Source organism: Mya arenaria, chromosome 12 (genome assembly GCF_026914265.1).
Source record: "Mya arenaria isolate MELC-2E11 chromosome 12, ASM2691426v1".
NCBI lineage: Eukaryota > Metazoa > Mollusca > Bivalvia > Myida > Myidae > Mya > Mya arenaria.
The window spans coordinates 66555644-66578777 of NC_069133.1; the positions used below are offsets into that span (position 1 = coordinate 66555644).

General features: G+C 34.3%; 1 long non-coding RNA gene across 3 annotated transcripts; it reads left to right on the top strand.

Moving 5' to 3' along the window:
* The first annotated feature begins 9447 nt into the window (after nt 1–9447).
* LOC128211109 (uncharacterized) lies at nt 9448–22791 on the top strand. 3 transcript variants are annotated; one of them, XR_008257213.1, is made up of 7 exons: nt 9448–9525; nt 14647–14733; nt 15469–15612; nt 17718–17828; nt 18849–18925; nt 19943–20045; nt 20936–22791. It is a non-coding gene; the product is annotated as an uncharacterized LOC128211109 (long non-coding RNA). The 3 variants fall into 3 exon arrangements; XR_008257212.1 differs by lacking the exon at nt 20936–22791 and having other exon boundaries at nt 19943–20160; XR_008257214.1 differs by lacking the exons at nt 9448–9525; nt 20936–22791 and adding an exon at nt 9572–9760 and having other exon boundaries at nt 19943–20160.
* Nucleotides 22792–23134: the final 343 nt, after the last annotated feature.

Sequence of the window (23134 nt, forward strand, 5' to 3'; positions counted from 1 at the left end):
TTTTACCCCCCCCCCCCCCCCCCGTTTTTTGCACATTCCCGTTTAGACGTTAGGGATTGGAAGAATCCCGTATTACACGTCTATTATTTTAGACTAGATCGCATATATTCTTACATATATTATTCCAAATGAGAGATACTTTAAGGGGTTTATGTTTGGGGTAGTGAAATTGCCTGAATGGGCAAGTGGATTCAAATCTGAATTTTGTACTCTGCCTTATATTACAGCCTTTGAATTGATTGACAGTCAGGCCTGTTTTGTCTTCAAGATATACTGTGAAATCATTCATGCTCATGGTTTTCGTGGGTTGGGTGGTGCACTGGATTCAAAATGACATGAAATATAGACCCTTTATTCACTTTTTCAATTGCCATGTTATGTTCATACTGATACTCTTGTTTATTGGTTACAAAGGCCGCAGTAATACAGCTTTAATAACCATATCATTGTATATCTTACTGTCATCGTTTTGTTAATATGGTATCTGCCTGTAATACATAAGACAAATGTTGATGCTAGGCAACAAAGACGGCTAAATTGGTTTTATTGAATATAAAATGTGAAAAATATCGATACCTAATTGGCTCAATAAAGTCATGTGACAATATATACAATTGTAAACATTCCTAATAAACACTGACATAGCCGAACTATGACAGCTTAATCAACTTTCTAGATCGTAGTTACTTGGTCGTCTCCGGCATGCGTAAATTATTTAGACTAGTACCTTGCATTATCACCGACAAAATTATTGGTGTCGGGTCGATTCGGCCGAGATATCATTTCGGCCTGATCCTTTTCGGCCTACTTTTATTCATTAATGTTTGTTTTAAATCGTGTGAATTACGCTCTGAACTTTCATTTTATATCAGTTAAATTTAAATTGTGTTAATTTCGTTATTGCATTAACTTATATTTGTTAGTAAAATCGTGTGAATTAAGCTTTGTACTTTCATTTTATATCGCTTAAATTTAAAATAGTCAATTAATGTCGTGTTAAGGCACTTATATTTGTTATCAAATGCATAATTTAAACTATTATTTGAACAATATGCCCATAAATTCTCACATGCTCATTTACTTCCACAGCGTGTAAATAAATCGTTTTCACAGAAAGTAAATTTCTAAAATAACAATCTCGTATGACCGGTGACCAGTCAATACAAAAACACTACAGTAAAATTCATCTGTATACGTGGCCTGAAGCGGCCTTCAGGCCATGTCTAATAATAAACCAAATCATTTTGATGTGCTGTATAAACCTAATGACATAAGCACTTGCCTTAACTGTGCAGTTCATGAAAATCTCAAGGCTAAAAAGATGTGTGTGTGTCAGTTCTCGATTTTTTTTCTTTGATGGAATTAAATTAATCGATTGCATTGGAGTTTCTAAGCACCCAACATGACACAGTACAAATAACCTGTTCAATACACTTATTAAACAAAATCGTGTGAATAAATTTTGAAATTATGATATGAAATGAGATGATAATTAAAGTGATTGAATTTGTAAACTTTAGCTATCTTTTAGGATTGTTTTCTCAAATATACAGACCTTCTCAATGTTTTTACAGTTTGCAAATTTCTTAATTGGCATTCAATGGCTTCGCCTATCTGTATTTATGATCAGGTTACATATTATTTTATGACCTAGATTTCCAATTAAATTGATAATTGACATGGGTATATGCACTAATTGGCATGTTGTACCACTTAAGCGAGACTGTCGGAAACAGTAGAAGGCTAGTCCATAGAGATAATGCAGACGATCTAGGACGATGGCATGAAGAACCCATGAAATAAAAAAATCAGCAAATGACAAAATTTCATGCCAATGAATATAAATGATTTCACAGTTAGGCCCCCCCAAAAAATACTTGTGTTTCCGGTGACCCGACCGACCCTATTTTTTCCTCGCCGACACTAATCTTATTTTTAGTCAAAAGTAATTTTTTTTATATATATCGTATTTTTTTTATATTTTATTTAAATACATCGTCATTATTTTCGTTCTTTGTCTTTCTATGTACCCAGAAAATAAACTTTCATTCCTTATTATGTATTACCGAGACGCTATGTCAACAGGAATACAAAATGGCGGAGGGCGGCGAACCCTGTCCGATATCTTCAAATTGGCAAACACATGTTTACGGTCCAAACACGTGGTTTATAATCACAAGAGACATATTTTGCAGTCTTTAAAATGAAAATATTTAGAATTATAGCTCGCGGTGTTATTTATTCATGTCCAAAATAAAACTTTGTTTTTGTGATTAGGCATTGCGTATATCATGCAGGCTTCTTATGATTAAACTTTGCTCCATCTAATGCAGGCTACTTGCCAGGTTCCAATACACATTTCACTAATCGTAACATTAATTTATCCGCAATTATCAATGGTTATCAGACTTTCCGAAAGTTGAAAAAAGTGGCAGACATTCGGTCTGACAAGACATATAAATCTGTCAGACCGAAAGGAAATCTGTCAGACCGAAACAAAAGGAACAAAAAACGAAGTAATAACATTTCTTTATTCATCAATAGCAGCTTATTTCTTTATAAAGGCTTTATAGTATGTCTCTTATGAAAATCCTCACTCTATCAAAATTCAAAAGTTCATATTGATATTCAAAACACAACTCATCATAATCAGGGTTTCAGTCCTGTTTGTCACAGAGAGGGTTAAATTGCCATTTCAAGAGCCTGATGTAAGGACTTTTTCAGTGTTGGACAGGGTGACAACCTCCTGTGATGCCAATGGTTCTGGTGTAGTCTGTTCGATTATATGCAGGCACATTTAGACTCTGCCTTAAAGTACAAAATATATCATGGACAGTGGATGTACAAATAAACTTTTATCAATAAAATAATGTTTTTTTCACAAATAAAATGCCTTTTACAACATGCCAAATATTATATTACAGTGGTGAATTTAGATTACACTTTTATACTTTATTATGGATTTAGTTGTTTTTTTTGTACAGAATAAATTATTTTTTAAATTTATAAAGGTAGAGCTATTTTTTAAGATAGAAGTAATAATTGCCTACCAGCAAAGTGTCCATAACTTTCTGTTTCTGGAGGTTTGAGTTTCACCATCATCATCGCAGGTTATTACTTGCTTTTCTTTATCAATAACGAGTCATTTCCTATTTCTTTGCCATTTCACAAAATAATTCTTTCATGACATTTCGTTTCATATTCATTTTCCTTTCAGAGCTTTCATCGATTGAAAATTTTCTCTAATTTAACTAGCATTCGTAAAATGTTAGAGAAGCCATGTTTGATGAGCAAATGACTCACAGTATGTAACGTGGCTATGGTTTGTATTTAATTCAGTTAGTCGGATACCGTACAATCCCATTTGATTTCCAAGATTTCGCCTAGACTGGTAAGAAAATACCATACGATCGAAAAAATAATAATCAATAATCGTCGTCTGGGAATCTTATAACAATGACCGAAATGTTTGAATTCACTATAAATATGAATGAAACTTTGATTGTAGGAAAATAAGATAAGTAAAATAAATCCATATCCGCGTTTAATTGTTCTATTTTTAACCTACCTCCACTTGAAGGCCTAGTTTAAGGAGCTCACAGTTGACAAGAAAATCGGCGATTTTCCTCATGCAAATTAACAAATTAGTTGACTGTTTGGGTAGAACATTATCACATATCTGTAGAAATTGAAGTGCTGAATTTGTTTTCTAAAAACTGATCGCGACTTATAAACAAGTATTGTATACAAAAAACACCAGATTTCATGGGCAAAATTGGCGGGAAAATACGGTAGGCAAAGGTGTTTTTCTGTGACTTTTTGTAAATTATGAAACGCTTGGATATAAAATAATTGTTATGATTCAACAGAAAATTGCATGATTGATATGGAAACTGTAAAAAAAAAAAATCCCAACCGACCGACCCTATTTTTTTCGACATGTCACCGGAAACAGGTATTTTTTTTTGGCCTTATAGGATTCAAATCCTTTCCGATGTATCTGATCAACCTCCTCTGAATCTAAATTAAAATGAACTCTAGCCTTTATTTCAATGTATCACTTTTACATGTTTTGGAAAAAGATGAGAACCAACACAGGCTTTTTACCCCAAGATCTAATTGTGCATTTTTATGTCAATTTTATTGTCTTCTTAAAAGATATTCACTATTTCAGTTTCAGATGTCATAAATTATTATAGATTACATATTAACAAACTGTGAAACAACAATCCTTGTTTGCAAGTTCTGAACTAATTTTTTTTTTACAAAATTAGAGTAATTGTTACCTCTATAAAAGTTTGGAAACTTTTTCGTCTCTCTTCTATTTCTTTGAACAATTTGGATGCTTCTTCTACCAGTTTTGACTAGAACAAACAAATAATGTTATTAAATTGTTGTTTTTATGGCATGCAGTGTGTGTGCATATTGTGTGTTTCTGCTTATGCACATTGTTAAGCGTAAAAGTTTCTTACATGTACTAACGTTTAATTTGCATTTTATGTCCGTAAACGCCAATTGAATATTGTCTTGAATTAATTTATAAACATTGAATCATTAAAGTATATCCACTAAGTTATTGCATCATAAAGCAGCCGACTATTTACACGATTCTGAACCATGACCTCTGACGTCAAGCCCGTGATCAATACAATGTAGAATAATTTTCCACAAAAAACGAGGCAAGAAGGCCAAACCATGCGCTGTGAACTTTGAACGCGTGTTTGACCTCCTGATTTTTCGAAAATGTGTAACCTAGAATTTCACCGAATAAATGTGTTTATCAGTCATAATAGCAAAAACACGTTTATAAGATGTGCAACTAGTGAAATACGAGTTTCGCGGAGTTAACCCCTCCGAGGAACGCCAAGTTCGTTATTCTTCGGTCGACTGATCACCCACCGAGGGCCTTAAATTCAAACTTCAATGGAACGTGAACAGTCGATAAAATCATTGTGTTGGCCGCTATAGCAAAAATCCGCGGAGGGAAACGGAAAGTGGGTCTAACTCGTTGAGTGTACTGTATTTTGTACAGGCTTACTTAGAAATTCTGGACCTTATCTAAAAATAAACAAATCTCAGACTGATTCTTAAGCCATTTTTTGTTATTATAATGGATTCTAGCAAAATCATAACTAGTCTTGAAAGACAAAATGTTAGTTCTGGAGCAGAGAGTGATGTCCCTTAATAACATGAAGCAATATGAATGGCTACCCTATTAGAAAAACATTCAAGTAACACCTTTGAAAAGTGTTGTGTTGTTGGATTAAAAGGATGGCCAGTTATCAGCAGGATCAAGGATTATTCAATGAAATGAAAAGGTATTTCACTTTTGCAAAAGTGAATGTTAAAGCTGCAGTCTCACTGATTGATAGTTTTGACAACTTTTTTTGGGAAACAGACTTTTAAATTTGAAATGTGCTACTCTGCTGGACTTGTCAGGTAAATTTGGCGTGGGGCAGGGAGCCCTTTCATATTTGACGTGCTGAATGACTAATATATCTAGACAAAATGCTAGGGACCTAATATCTCTTGAACACATGTATCAGTTTTGAGGACATTGCCCATTAAGCATTTGGCTACCTCTTTTGATAACTGGAGGTAAATGCATAGCTGCATTTCAAAAGAGCAAATTAAATGTAGCTTGCTTACTTACACTAAGTTAACTAATCAATTGAGTTCTGTTTTATTGCGAAATTTTCTTATTTGCCTAAATCATTAAGGCACTGAATCCAGAGTGAGTTTGGTCTGAGAAGAAAATAAAACAAGAGCTGTCACAGAGACAATTCCGCTGCTTTTCAGTGCTTTTCAGTGTAAGGATTGAAGGAGTTTTGGCGAAACATGCCTGGATCACTGTTAGATTAGATTTCAATGCAATATATTATGTGCTGAGGTATAAACATAAATTTGGTAACATGCAAAATTTTAACCAGAATTTTTAAGTCTAATAATAAAGGGCCATTATTTGCAAAATACAGTTAACTAACTTGGTTATTAAGGGTGGGTGGTTGAATACCATTGTATAAAGTCTCACAGGTTCGGATCATGATGGTGAACAAGTATGCAAAGTTTGAAAGGCATGTGTCAATGGACTTTGAAAATAGCTGAGGTAGTACGCAAACTTTAACGTAAGTTAAACTAGAACTCCGCGAGTCGGATGTGTCGCCTGACGAATTATTTACTGTCGACATTATAGCTGTTAGATTGGCATTTTATTCATTTATAGACAATGATGTTGCCATTTAACTTTCAGTGTAGGTGGCATTTGATAGTTTACGAGATATGCCTCCGACAAAACCTAAGCAAGAAAATTAACAAAGGGCAATAACTCTAAAAATATGGCAGCAAGAGTAACGATTCTTGTGCACTGCACTTGCCCTCAATGAGATCTATCTAGCTATGAAGTTTCAAGTTGATACCTCTTATATTCTTCAAGATATGCCCCAGACAAAACTAACAAAGGGCAATAACTCTAAAAATATGGCAGCAAGAGTTACAGTTCTTGTGCACTGCACTTGCCCTCAATGAGATCTATCTAGCTATGAAGTTTCAAGTTGATACCTCTTATATTCTTCAAGATATGCCCCGGACAAAACTTTAAGCATGAAAATTAAAAAAGGGCAATAACTCTAAACATATGGATGCAAGAGTTACAGTTTTTGTGCACTGCACTTTCCCTCAATCAGATATACCTACGGAATAAGTTTCAGGTTGATACCTCCTAAAGTTTACAAGATATGCCAAGGACAAAACCTAAGCAAGAAAATTAACAAAGGGCAATAACTCTAAAAATATGGCAGCAAGAGTAACGGTTCTTGTGCACTGCACTTGCCCTCAATGCCCTCAATGAGATCTATCTAGCTATGAGGTTTCAAGTTGATATCTCTTATATTCTTCAAGATATGCCCCGGACAAAACTTTAAGCATGAAAATTAACAAAGGGCAATAACTTTAAAACTAAGAAAGCAAGAGTTACTGTTAATGTGCACTGCACTTGCCCTCCATGAGATCTATCTACATATGAAGTTTCAAGTTGATAACTCTTATATTCTACAAGATATGCCCCGGACAAAACTTTAAGCATGAAAAATAACAAAGGGCAATAACTCCAAAAATATGGAAGCAAGAGTAAAAGTTCTTGTGCACTGCACTTGCCCACAATTAGATCTATCTACATATGAAATTTCAAGTTGATACCACTAATAGTTTAGGAGATATACCCCGGACAAGCGAAAATGGGACGCGGACGCCGCGGCCGCCACCGACGCCGCCAACTCCACCGCCGCCGCCGACGAAAGTAACCCCTATATGTCGTCTTTTCAGGCGACACAAAAAGGGGCATAATATTGTAAAAAAGCTTGATACAGTGACCTCCTCCTGTACACAAGTTGAGATCATGATGGTGAACTAGTGTGCAAAGTTTCAAAGCCATATATGAACTTTGAAATTATCTAAGGTGGTATGCAAACTTTAACATAAATTCTAAGCCAATAAAGGGGCATTATTCTGTCAAAATGCTTGATACAGTGACCTCCTCCTGTGTACATGTTGAAGGCATGATGGTGAACAAGTGTTCAAAGATTCAAAACCAGATGTCAATGGACTTTGAAAATATTTGAGGCGGTATAAAAACTTAATTCTAAGTCGAAAATGGGGGATAATTAGGTCGAACTGCTTGATACAGTTTCCTCCTTCTGTGTACAGGTTTGGGCATGATGGTGAACAAGCGTGCAAAGTTTCAAAGCCAGATATCAATGGACTTTGAAAATATTTGAGGCGGTATGCAAACTTTAACGTAAATTCTAAGTTGAAAAAGGGGTATAATTCTGTCAAATTGCTTGATACAGTTTCCTCCTCCTGTGTACAGGTTTGGGGCATAATGGTGAACAAGTGTGCAAAGTTTCAAAGCCAGATATCAATGGACTTTGAAAATATTTGACATGGTACACAAACTTAAATGTAAATTCAAAGTAGATAAAGGAGCATAATTTTGTCAAAATGTTTGAAAGATTTACCTCCTCCTGTGTAAAGGTTGTGGGCATAATGGTGAACAAGTGTGCAAAGTTTCAAAGCCAGATGTCAATGGACTTTGAAAATATTTGAGGTCGTACCCAAACTTTAACATAAATTTTAAGTAGAAAGGGGGCATAATTTTGTCAAAATGCTTGATAGAGTTACCTCCTCCTGTGTACAGGTTGGGGGCATGATGGTGAACAAGTGTGCAAATTTTCAATTCAATATGTCAATGGACTTTTGAGGTGGTAGGAACATTCTTACAAAAACTTAAACATAAGTGGTTACGCCGATGCAGACGCTGACGCTCGGGTGACTAGGATAGCTCTCCTTATGCTTTGAATAGTCGAGCTAAAAGGAAAAAGTAAATTGTTTATGAAAGTGCAGTTTTAATATATTTGCTTAGATTGTTTGATAATTGTGATACTGATAATTGTGATAATTATTGTTTATCATGGATTTGCACTTAGTGGTTCAAATAATGTCAATAGTTGTTTTTTAAATAGTTCTGAGGAGCATGTAGCATTGCTTCAAGAAAAGAGTGTGAACTTTTTTACTTGGAATGAGTCAATGTTGGCGAAAATGCATGTGTTCTTTTTTTTTAAATGACTGTTCACCAGATGATCAATTTGCAAGAAAAAAAGAAAAATTTCGAAAACTGTCATAAACCTGTTATTTATTTGGTGATTAGCTAGTCAATGTCATCACATGATATTACCAAGTTAGGTGTGTATCTTAATTATGTCACCAGATTAGAATAAGCTGTTGTAGCTCAGTGGATACGACGCTGGACTGCAATTTTGACGACAGGTCAGAATGTATTTATTAATAATCTTTAAGTCAAGTTTAAATCTGAGACATGTACGGTCTTAAACTAGGTCATTAGGTAAAATCATAGGAAAAGCCTGTTAGCACTCTAGAGGTCATATATATATATATATATATATCTACTACAGATATTAAGGTGACCATATATATATTAATCTAGGCATTATGGGGACCGCTGGATTAAGGCGACAAAAATTGGTCTCCTTAATATTTTCAGTCCAGATTTGTTGTATCAAATGTCAATAAAAATGGCTATTGACAGTAAGTTGATAAGCTTGAATGTTTATTTACGAGATCATTTCATTGTTTTAAATCTTATTATCTTTTAATATTAAAAAAAATATTCTTAAACTTTTGTGTGTGTATATTTGTGTATCCATAAAAATAGCTATTAAGGCGACCAGGGTAAAAATCATAATTTTGGTCAAAAATAGCTATATACTAAGCATTTTTTATTTGTTTTACTTTATTTAAAGCCTATTGTATATTATCCCGAAGTTTCATTCCATAAAAAACAGAAATAAGGAAATTCGATATTTCGTGTACCACCAGCATCCAAATTTTCAAGTATACAGAAATTTAACTTTCCGGAATATAACGGAAATTTTCCGGGTATCTCCGTGGTACCATCTCCGTGCAATTATGCAGTATGGCGTTCATCTCTTACGGAAAGAGAATGGTAACTTGGTAAGTGTTTAAAATACATATTCAACGTTTTTTTCGTTTATTTTTATGACTTTTGTACAGTAGTATAAATCGTCTACCCTTTGGATGAAAAGCAAATGATTTATCCGGATTTTGTTCATCCGAAACTAAATCACTAGTATCAACATCCGGTGTAATTTTTGCTTGTATTTTGGAGAAACTCGATAGATTTCTAGCAAACTTGGTTTACCACTACATCGTCGCTTATTATTATTTGGTATGTTCCAATCTAAAAAGGGATTTGCTCCCTTAACATCTCACATTTTAATAAATAAAAGACGAAATGATACAAATGCCTTACATTTTGTTTGTCAATGTCATGTCATTAGTCATTCTCATCACCTTTGAATACTATTACCTATTATAGCAGAACAGAACGAACACTATCACCAATTCGTATTGTGGCTTTTTGCATGTGTCTTAAATTCTCATATTTGATAATAAATGCAACAATAAAATATTTCCCTTATTCTGCCTAAGTTATGCACCAGTCAATTGTAACCATGGCCCCCAGGCAGGTCTTGTTTATACCAGGGATAGCAGGGGAAATGGGCCATGTTTTTACGTTCCAGGTGGACCGGCAGTGCTGAGTGAATGCGGTGTTATTGTTTTTGCGCTGAAAACAGGGAATGGGCCTAACCTAGGATGTCCCCAGGGGCATTTGACGGGGATCTGGTCATTTCGTAACCTTACCATTTCGTAACTGCTGAATCTTGGTTATTTCGTAACCATTTTGTTAGTCAATTCGTAATCGTCAAGAAATCAATTGCTCATATGGTAACCACCATTTAACAAGGTGATAAATAGTACACTTAGCACCTCGTTAAGTGTATTGTTCAACCTGGATGTATATGGCACAGCAACCAAGACACCAATTGGAAGACATTACTCAAATTCTCACTAGTAACAAGCCAATAATTTATGTTACTCAATAGTTGTTAGATATATATATATCATGCTAAATTAGAAATGATTTGTTATACTACCAAAATATGTTAATTATTTTCTTACATTTTGCTTACTTATAAACAATAATTTAAGACTGATCGCGATGTATTTTTGAGTAAAATTACGTTTACATAAATGATCATTCTTGACCTATTTCATTGACTATATTTGTTTGAATTGTTTAAAACGAACAAAATTTTGTTCTGTTCTTTTCTCAATTGATCCATATTCTGCATACTTTATATCCGAAACCGACAAAAAACAGCCTAAAATTATTAGTTATGGTACAGTGGAAACTCACTAAACCGGATCTCCACAAAACCGGAGTCCCGGTTTCCCCCTTCTATTTTCAATGTAAAAAAATCCCTACAAAACCGGAACCCCGGAATTCCGGATACCGGACAAAAAATCGAGAAAATTTGTTAGTTGTCAACGTAATTTTACCTTACAAAACCGGACGTTTTGTTCAAACATGTCAAAATAATTCTGTGTATTAGGAATTCGCGAATCACGTGTCACTTTGTTTTGACAGCCGGTACGTCTTTAAATATTACACCTGTGATGTTATGTTAACATGATAATCGATAATGATGATTGCGCTGTGGATTGACTGTCACGCGATAATCAAACGATAATCAAACTTGTGAAAAGAAAATTGATTAAAACATTTATTTGTTTGTTGCAGAAAATAAAGAACTAGAAACGGTTTTTTAGTGATCATTTTGAAGGGTTGTTTTATCTAAAGACTTCTATGATTGAATCAAATTAGAGCGGTGCTTTAATTAAACTATCAAACATACTTAACAAGCATTAAATTACGAGAGTTGTTTTATTTCAAGACTTGGAAAAAAGATGGTTATAAAAACGCAGAAATGTTTAATTATGCTTATCACTTTTGCAAGTGCTTTAATCATGTCTCAACCTCCGTCTAAACATCTGAGAATTGAACTGTCCCTAGAGGACAAAAGCCTTTAAAGGTTAACTCAGTTAATATATTGAGTAAACTTACTCCGTACATCGAATCCCCACTAAACCGGAATCCTCACTAAACCGGAAATTTTGCCCAGTCCGGACCTTGTCCGGTTTAGTGAGTTTCCAATGTATTAATTTCCAATAACAAGATACAAAATTAAACATATGGGCACATTTTTAATACAATAAGCATATAAAAAGCGCATACTCTCATTCGGCAAACTCACTACATTTTACAATACTTCTATGCAATTTAAAAAAAATGAAATTCTAAAGTTATATGGTCTATATATTTAAAAAATATTGGCTTAAGGTCACAATTCCTCTCAATGGTAGAACATCTATATTTCTTTCGCAACATAAAAAAATAGCTAGTGTGAATGTTTCTATTTGTCATAGTTTCAGAGTTTATTGGCAAATCGCACTACACTGTTAGGAATAAAGAAGGAATACAACTACTAGATTTAACTTTTTTTATGTTGTTATTTTTATGTTTTATACTTACAGTAAACTTTTTTTGTAAATTCAAATGGTATTAAATTAATTCCTCATAATTATAGGAGTCAACGGTTAAGATGTGACCATTCGATTTCTTAACGGTTACGAATTGACTAACACAATGGTTACGAAATGACCAACAATGAGCGGTTACCAAATGACCATAATTCAATTGACAGGGCTTTTACCAGCTGTTTGTCTGTGCAGAGCGGGAATTTTACCTGGGATTGGCTGGACCGAAAGTCAAAGTCCCCGCTATTAGCAGGACCTTGGGGGCCCATGCTGCAATTGACTGTTGCATTATTTGGATTTTTTCTTAACTTTACGACACGCCCCCCTACAGTATTTTATAGTCAAGTTTAGTAACATTTATTTACAGAAATTGGATAACTTAACAAGTAAAGTAAACTGTACTGAGCTTTTGAACAAACCTACATACTTATATATCAAAATTGATATTTTAGGGTCTACACTGAATAAAGCCAAAATGTTAGTTTTGATTTGCTAAATTCGAACAGTATTTAGTCTATCCACACAAAATTTACAAGATCATCAGATAACAAATTTTCTAAAAAATTTCTGTTTGCCAAATAGGGAAGACAGGTTAAAGTGGGGTTAAAAGGTTGCTATCTGTGACCAAAAAATACTGTTCAAAATTGTGAGTATTCATTTATCTTTCGTTCAGTAAAGAGCATGCAATGGCATAGTGGTTGGATTAGATAATCTGACAGCGGTGCTGGACGTCAGGAGTTCAAATATTGTTGTGAGTTCAATGTACCAAAAGAATACCTTTGGAATACACAATTATCTATAAAAATGGCAGAGCAAATTGCCCATATTGTAGTAATGTCTTAGATCCAGCTTGGGCCTAAAAAAAATACATTTGGTTCGGGTTACCCGACCCTACCTACGGAATAGGCGCCGACCCTACTGTTTATATAGTCAGTTTGAAAAAAAATATGAAAAACTAAAAAAAAAAATAATATTTTTTTATTTTTTTTTTTGCTTTTCAATATGTAGTTTAAATAAATAAATTGCTTATATAGAAGATAACTTTAACACCATTCTCCAATGATGAAAATGACATTCTTATATAAAGCCTAATAAAAAAAAAAAAAAATAAAAAAAATAAAAAAAGCCTACCTACCCTACCTATTTTTGAGAATGATGTTACCCTAACCAAACAATTTTTTTTTTTTAGGCCTTGGATAACTTGGACACAGTAAGCGGTTCACACTAAGGGAAATTCTCAGATAAAACAGCGCTTATGAACTTGAACATTACATTTTTCATTGAGACAAAGAAAAAACATTATTGCTGATCTTCTAAAAACAAATCTTGGATTTAAACTAATCACCAACAAAAATATATGCATTTTAATCACACAATGTAAACAACTGCGCCACAGATCTTATCTGTATGTTTAGGGTTTTTAAAATTTAGCAGTTAAATATAGATTAGCATGCTGGTAGGTCTGGTTGGTCTGTTGCTTTAGATGCTAAGTAAACATAATGTCAGTGATTTCATCACTATTTCTATTAAAATATCAGTTTTTTTCTTCAGAGCTTCTCACATTTGCACCATTTTTTACCATTTGAATCATAAAAAGATAACAAACAAACACGGATGGAACATTTGAAAATACAATTCAGTTGGTTTTATTTTCATGCTCATTTTTGCTTGAAATTATTCTGCTTGAATGTGATTTTTGTTGCTTAAATTTGAACTTAACTCTTTGTGAATATTTAAGGAATGTAAGGGGTCAGATTTCAGATTGCTCATTATTTCTGGAACACTAAGTACTTTATTTGATTGTGTACACTGCACTTTCTTGTTAAGCATTCATCCAAATCTTTTGGGTAAATATTGGCAGAAAAACTGCTTTTAGATTTATACTGGTCATCAAAACCGGCACTGACAAAACATAAGATGTGTTTAATTAATGTGCGGGAAAGAGGTTTAAAGGTGTCCGCCCACAACGAAAATAATGCTTGCGGATCACAGTACCCCTTCAAGTAGTTCTTGAAAAAAATTATTCTCTCAGGTAGCGTTTGATTATGTGTACATTGGATCCTTGTATGTATTTTCAAGTGTACACATGATTTATATAGGGTTTGTACAATTTTAGTTTTATTTAAATTTTAAAATTTTGACATTTTTTTTAAAGATTTGCCTGCCCCTGTCTAAACACTTAAATTCTTGGTCTTTGGACTATTGTCTGCAACTTCAAAACACACTTTTTGGAACAGGACACATTTTTCTGATATTTTATCCAGTTTGACTGCAATATAAGTTGTATTTATCAATCAAGTTAAAAATGACATTTATATTTCCATAATTACCTGGTAGTTTTTGTTAATTTGTTTTAATTCTTGGATAGGTTTATTGTGAGTGTCATGGAAAGCTGGAACTTTTCAGTACACAACATGCAAACTGAGAATGAACTGTGTGTGCCGGCTTTGTGAACAAAAACGCAAGGCGGCTATGGTAAGTTGCATCAGGATATCCTTGGGCCCCCCCCATGGACACGCAATACAATTCGTGTTTCGCTGATCTGTTGGCTGGGATCAGATCATCCATTTGGGGATTTAGATATGTTACCCCAGCCAACAGGCTGCATGTTTAATTTTACTCAATACTAAGCTTTGTTTAAGTGCGAACATCAACATGTTTATCTAATTGCAGTTGCTGCTTGGGACAATAAAGTTAAGTCAGCAACCGTCTACCAGACTGCAAGATTCATCTCTTCCAAAGGATGTCGTACCTTTCCAGGTGGGTGTGCATTGATTGATTGATTGATTGATTGTGAGTTTGTGTAAATGAATAACTGTGAAACCATAACCAAATGTTGGGCTGTAAAGGTGTGTATGTGCATGCTTCACATATTCTCCGTCCTTTTGGCATACTGGACCGTCATCAGACACTCTGCCATGAATGTTAGAGAGTTTAAAGCTATTTCTTATTTTCCTGTGTAACTATATTGATGTTAGATTAAATTTACACCGCCGTGTTACTGAGTAACAATTTGAAATTGGGCCAAAATCATCAAGCTAGAGCTTTGCATAATCTTTTTCAAACTTCTGCGAGATTTCTGCCCTTGACAATATTTGCTCGCAGCCCCCCTTAAAGTTGCACTTCGTTCAGTATTTGAAAGCTAACGGATACACTTTTTTGTTAATTTGAGATCTTAATGTGGCTACTTCTAAGTAAATAGATGCTCAAAGTAACTAGATGCTCTGGGTGTTCACTGGGCGACAAAGGCTACCCAGTATTGGTTGTTTCTTTTTTCTGAAAAGATGTTTCTAGTGAATTGCCCAGTTGCAGTGGTTTTGACGCCACAGAACCATCATAGCTCCATGACAGATATATATGTTTTCGTCATTGATGTCAGTACTGCTGTATTGGAGGCCTCACAATTTCTGTGTGGAAATGTCATCTGATACACTCATAACGGCGTATTTCTAGCATAGCTTTCATAAGTGCATGGCCATTCTCTGTCATTTTCAGATACACTGTGTTTTGTGTGGATAAGAAATGCAGAGTGGTACCACCAATCACCTAAGCCACCATTCCCCTAACAGACAATAGGCTCATTGGGACAGTTCCTGCAAAATACAGAAAAGCTCTCAATTGTAGCCCTACGAACTTCAGGTAAGCGATAAATCTGGACTTCAAGATATCTCTGTACTCAATGTAAGTTTATACTTTATTTGAACAAAACATAGGGCCGAATTCAGAACAATCACTCTCACTCACACTCAATGAGTTAATCCTCTGTAATCACATTACGGTCGAGATATTTTCGAGTGAAAGGTATATCCGTATTCACAGGTGTGAGTGAGACTCAAGTGTTTTGCGTGAGTGGGACATTTGTGAGTGCTCGGCTAGGCCACTTGAACCGCCCTCGAGGATTGGTTGTGAATAGGAATTGAATGAGTGTATGTGAAAAAAGTACATGGCAAGTAGAAAAGATGAAATATATCAAATATTTGGAACAAATAAGGGACATGCTCCTTCCCAGACAATATTTAAGAGACCGGGATAATCCACTGAAGTACATGTTCATTCAATAACGTGGCCATCTATAAACAAAACAAATTCAAAAGGATGCGCCTATCATATATTTGTTTTGTTTAGCAATGATCTTGAACCCCCAGCAATGTTGATGTTTGCAATTCATCAATGGCTGCAAAGACAGGCAGCTAAAGGTACGTGAAGTTAGCATCCTAGCGGCATGAAGTTAGCGGCCTAGCGGCGTGAGTATGGCGGACTAGCGGCCTAAATTTGTTATCTATTTCAAGGTTCAATGGTTTAAATGGAAAATAAGATAAATCAATGTTTTTAGTTGTACATTAGCGGGCTTAAATTGTTTTCTACTTCAGAGCATTTTTATATGAGTTTTCTTCTAAAACAATGCTAAAATAATTGTTTTCCTATGCAAAATACATCACGCTTGAGCGGTCTTGCGGCGTGAACTTGGCGGCCTGGTGGCCTAGCGGCCTAAAAATCCCCAAAACTCAATCCAGCAGCCCATGAAAAGGTGGTAATGCTGATATTCGCTAAAGGATGTTAATTTATGAAAAGGACATTTAATTTATCATTGTTTTAGAAAAGAACGCATATAAAATGCTTTGGAATAGGAAACAATTTTAGGCCGCTAGTCACATGAGTCGGCTAGGCCGCCAGGCCGCTAACTTGACGCCGCTAGGCCATTTTATAGCGTGGTAAGGGAATTGATATGTATTTTCCAGCCTACATTCAGCTGGATTATTATTACTATTATTATTATTATTATTATTATCATTTTCATCATCATCATCAGCAGCAGCACCAGCAGCAGCACCACCAACACCAACACCACCAAATCATCATCAACATCATCATTATTATTATTATTATTATTATTATTATTATTATTATCGTCATCTTCATCCATTTTCCCCTACATTTCTTGAGTTGTTTTCACTCCGAGGTGTTATTTCCCCACAAGAAGTAGATTCATTCGCTAATTCTATCCATCTGCTATTTTTTCAACTTCCATATATTATTTTCAAACGCCCAAGACCGCTTTATGTAGAATACATAAGCAAGATTATATATGAATACATATTTAAATTACGTGATACAATGGAAAACGGCTATATATTTAAAACAGCAACAACAACGACAACAAAAAACATGCATTTAAACGTATTTTGCAACAGTTATTTACAACAAAGTTTATTTTTATTAACAAATTGTTTTAAAATGTAAATTTCAGTTTCAGAATAACACTTATTATCATTTGTTTGTTGCCATAACTAACAATAAGGTACTCAAATCTCAAATAAACATATGTTTACAATGTATAATGTAAACATCACCATAGTCAAACAGATAATCCGATATGATCATGTTAACATACGTGTATAATTATATACTGTATTGCTCGCTTGATGAAGTGGAGTGTTAGGGAGGCGTGTGAATACGAACAGATCACTTGAGTGTCACTCCCCATATTCCACTCAAGTGATCATTTGAGTGTCCCTTACGGGAATGTGGTTGGAGTGTGAGTGAGAGTGGATGTTCTGAATTCGGCCCTTACAATTTCAGCATCAAAATCCAGGTTTAGATCCCAAACTGAACTTTGTCTCCTTCATTAAACTTAATTTCAGATGTACTATAAGCCACATACATGTTCACTACTTATGACGGATATGAACTTTTGCAAATTGATTATGAATGCGTTTTCCCAGATTTACACCCTCCTCTTGCAGATACTGCTGATGGTGAAGCTTGGGTGCACCGGGCCGGTTTTCCAGCCGTGTGGAATCAACATCTCCAGCTGAACTGGGGCCGGGAATTATATAAGACTCCTTAGCAGCATGGTGAGCTTTTGCGTATTTATTTCCAGGCTCATATACCCGGCCAGACTTCTGCGTTTAAGCTTTCCTGTCGTCATTTTTTTAAATAATGTATCTCAAGTCTTTTAATGAAATCACAACTGTGACACCTTTGGAGACTAGATTTAAATTAAGGAACCATTATGTGTAGAAAGCCTTTTGGGTGATTTAAAATCAAATTAGTAAACAGGATTCTCATGGTTCATGGTTTATAATTGGCCTTGTGGACCTTTCATTCTTTACTTTGGTAACAGCCGCTTAAGTATGTAAGAAGGGGTGGGGGGTACAGATGTGATAGTAAACAGTGTTTAATAAGGTATATTTGTTTTTATTTTATCACCATTTTGAAGGTAATGATTTTTGTTAAATCAGGGATAAGTAACAAGTTTAACACAAACACTGTAACATGTTCTTTATTTCAAATAAATCTATAAATTATCTCTGGAGAATTTAGTCTGATCTCCATTTCTCAGAAAATGTAGCTGTCTAAGTGCCTATTCCATCAATGAGTATCACTGTCTTTAAATTGCTGTTGCAGTACAGTTTAAATAGCAAAAGTTTTATGGCCCTGCTTGTTTGCAACTCCTCATTCATTTTGTACAGCGAGAAAAGTAAGGGAATTCTAGAGATTAACTAGAATTATGGATTGTTTTATTTGAGTTACACAACTTACATAAGGAGGAATAAGTGTGTACACAACTCCTCATTTTATTCCTGTTTATTATTTATATATGTAACATAGATGTGTACAAGACTTAGAAACATGACATAAAAGAGCTCACTTTGATAAATTTTCTCAAAAAAAGATATCTTTACTGTTAAAGTAAGAACTTTTACTGCATAGTAAGTAATGTCTTCTGCTCATCTTTATGACATCATTACATGGAATGGAAACTTCCCAAGATACATTTCCACATGGGGCAGCTCATTTATATATATTGCTGATGGATTGTTTAGAAAGGAACAGTTTTAATTGGACAAAATGTTTTAATCGCCATTTTACAGAGTGCCAGCCAGTCATTGCTGTTCTTGCATTGCTGAGGAGGACAGTCCTGCCAACATAACAGTTTGTTCAATAACAGGTAAAAACTGGTCTCACTTTACATTTTCAACCACTGCCAGATAATATAATCTTATATAATGATAACTCCTTCTTCACAACTGGTGTTAAATATATAATGATTAAACTAACAATAAAATGGAAATTATGCTCTTTAAACTCAGAACCATTATTGACTGTCAGATGCTACTGGTAAATGAACTGGTCTTGATGTCCTTTTCTTGAGATAATAACTATTTGCATATTACCCCAGTACTATTATTGTACATTCAATAGAAAATCGTCTTGTTTGTATCGTTAAATGGCTTTATAATGTTCCCCACTTCCTGATTCTAGAAAATTACGTGAACAAATGACAATCCTGCTACCATTTAAAGTTTGATTAAATTCAGACAAATGTGTTTGTTTTAATTTGCCTTCTGCTTAAAGTAAGGGTATATATACTGGGCAAGAAGTGCTGAATTTCATCGTGAATGACAGTGATTATCCATAGTTTGAATTTGGTTCAGACATGTTTGACGGGAATTCAAAGACATTTTTTTGTCATCATTTTCGCATACATTGGTTCATTCCAAGATAAAAAATATAACCTTTTTCAAAATGTTCAATCTGTGAGAGTGAAGCTTTAATAGACCTTTAAAGACTTGTCGATGTGAAACTAAACTCTCAATCAAACTTTGGTAAAAGATCAAATGCGGGGCTCCGTGTGCGGCATAGACTGTGTTAATTTATATTTAATATGATGAAGAGCTAGTTAAGTTATCTTTGTTAAAAGTCTTCATTTGAAGCAAAATATGTTTCAATACCCTGTATGAATTTTCTTCACTGGATATTGATTCATAAAAAACATTGCTCCAGGGTGCGGAGCTATTTTTTGCTATATGTCTATATGGAAAAATCTCCTCAGAAGTCAACTTTGTTCCCCAATGTGCAAGGCACAATCGGTGAAAATAATTTCAATAAAAGTCACTGATTATTACAATAAAAGTCACTGTTTATTATTATTGTTATTATTATTAATAAACTTTTACTATTTCAGGAGACAAACAGAAACACAGAGGTGCTATACATTCTGATGGAAAAACAAAAGCATCTCCCATCATTTTGGCGTGGCTCAGATCAAGAGGAGAATTTTAAGAAAGGTAATAACTGAGCAACTAAGAACATGCAAGTTGCACTGGTTAGAGTGTAAGACCCATCTCCCTTCATAAGAATTGATAATCATCACTGTATTAAATCAAGAAATTGAAACGTAAGTGTCTTGTCTTTTGCAGTGTTTTTGAAATATAATATAATTTTTAAAAAACTAAATTATTATTTAATATGATTGTGAATGTGTGATGTTTTCTTCTGATCATTCACTCTCAAAAACCAGATACTAAAAACATATTCGTAGATTTTTTTGTTTTACTTGTAAATATAGTTTTAAGGTTGTATTTTAGGCAAAGCCTTTTATTCTGCTCAATACAAACTTAAATATTGTAAGAGTTATGGCCCTTTGTAATTTTTAAACAAATACATTTTTTTCATGTTTTTGTAAGCCCATTATAAAGGGACTTTTAATATTTTCACCAGCGCATTATAAAGTCAGACCAAAAGTGTTCAGTAAGTGTCCAAACAATAACTAAGTTAGAATCCTTTCTCAAATCAAGTGAGCGATATAGGGCCACCTCTGTGTTTGTCTGACTAAAAAACAATAATCAATCTTTGAGTTAAATTGACAAATATTGTTGTAGAATGTTTTGTGAAGACATACAATTGGATTACTTTTGTGTCAATAGGATTAAAGTTTCTGCACATAAAAATTATTTAGAATTGCATTTGGGTCAGTCGGTTCACGTTCAATATTACTTGCAGTATAAGCGGAAGCAGTGACTTAAAATTAATTACCAAACAGTTTCTGCTCAATTGCTTTGAGTTAACATACGAGTTATGAAACTTGGAATACTAGTTCTTGGTGGCATAAATGAAAGACCTTGTTTTGTCACATTGACTTGTAATCAAGCACTAACTTCCTCTAAATTCTCTTCAGGTGATGGTTGGGCACACACAAGAAGACATAGATCACAGGTTTCTAGCCATATGAGTAGATAGGAGTGTCACACTCTGCCAAACTTACTTCATCAGACGAGCAGAAAGCTTCTCAAGATCCCGCACTGCACACTAAGACATAGTCTTTGACTACAACAAGGTGATGAAAGTACAGAGAGGTCCAATTGAAATCAATTCTGTGCTGCTGTCATTTCTTCATTCTGGAAGTCGATGGACATGATTTATCATGGCATCAAGTGTGCAGTTTGCCGACTATCAGCAGTCTTGTTCACCAGCTGTGCAACTTGAGCTGGTAGCTTTATTGCTTGAAGCCACTGCATAAGAGGGGGAAGGTGCAGGCTCATCAAAAAGTCTCAAAAGTTGAAACTAGGAAAAGAAGTTTGTCAAGAGTGTGAATCTATTTTGAAAACAATCGTTACAATGATTTGGTTTCCTTTGAAACTTGATACATACTATGAATTGAGATGCTTAAATAAAAAAACGCTATTCAAATATCAGGAAACTGCCTTTTTCATGCTAAAGGGTAAATGATGTCGCCATTTCCTGTATGTATTTAAATAAGATATGTCTCCACAATTAATATTTTTAGGGAATTTTTCTCAACCTTATGAATAAGATTAAATTGTACAGCGTTACATGAGCTTAATATGTGTTTTCTCATTCTTTAAAATTGGTGAAAAATTGTCAGAAGATAATTAGACCAGTATCCATTACTGCAATCATACAATCAAATATACAGGGACAAGCCCACTGGGCATATAATATAATTAAACCCTGTTTAGGGGCACGAGGCAAACAGAGTTACTTTCAAACGTTAAAGCTGCACTCTCACACTTTGGATGTTTTGACAACCTTTTTCATTTTATGTCTTGGATTGGAACCATCCAATTTTTGCGAAAAATTAAATCCCAGATTTTTCTAACATTGATGTTTTTTATGCACTTTTCTTAAACCGTTAGTAACATTAATTTTCGAACGGAAATATGAAATCTGCGATCTGATCTTTTGTCAGCAATCTATTATCATTGGTTTGCAGATAATTACGCAAAAACTTGCTCATTCGAATACAAAAAAAGTTGTGGAAACGGTATATCTGTGAGAGTGCAGCTCTAAATGTTTAATTGCTTGATTTTACTACTGTATTAGAAATTACAGGGATTGGGGTATATTTTTAGTGTTTTTATTGCTTGTTTTTGATTCATACAGTCATACTTTATTCTTCAGGGCACAACTTACAAATAAACAAAACTGGAAAATGGTCATATCAATATTACAGATTGTCAGTTTAGACACAAAATTGTCTCAAAATCAGCTGATTTGGTTATCATTCCTGTAATTCAGTGATATTAGATAATTCACAATAGAACCAATCAAAAATGTTTGGTAAAACTGCCGAAAAGTTCATTTACATTAAATTGTTCGTAATGCTTTTAGTCATTGTTCGTAATGCTTTTAGTCATAAAACATCATTTTTTTTAACATAAATATGATGAACTGCAATCTGATCTTTTTTCAGCAGTCTTATATCACTTAAAATTGGGTCTAGACATTTCTGCAAAAATACTCCATTTATTGACTAACAATAAAAGAGTACCGGTAGTCAAAACGATCAATCGGTGAGATTGCAGCTTTAAATACACCTTTTAAGACCGCTGTAAAATTCCAATGGTTTGCCTAAATCTTTAAAACTAGCATACTGTTTAATTGACAACCATACTTATTGTTTAAAAGTGTCATGATATCTTTGTACAATGTTTTTATATAATTCATTAAAGAAGTCAAAACAAATTTGTTTATCTTGTAATTTGTTATCTATTATTTAAATGACTCAGACAAAAATGGGAACGTCAGTGCTAGTTCTTTTACTAATAACATCCCATGAAGTTTCTATTGGTGTAGCAGCAAGGAGGTGTTACATTAAGGATGCATCATTTAAACAAAATTATATATTCATATGCACATCATACAGGCGTGTAGCCGCCTATACGTGAATACGCGGCTGAATCCACATGATTCTGACAAAAAAATCAACCAAAGTTGCAGTATGCGAACTTGACTACATGAATCTAAAACTGGTTATTTTCCAGTACTAAATAATGCACATCGGAACGCCCAGAATGCACTAGATTGCACCATGGTTTTCAAAATTTTCTGAGGGGGCACGCTCCTGAACCCCCCA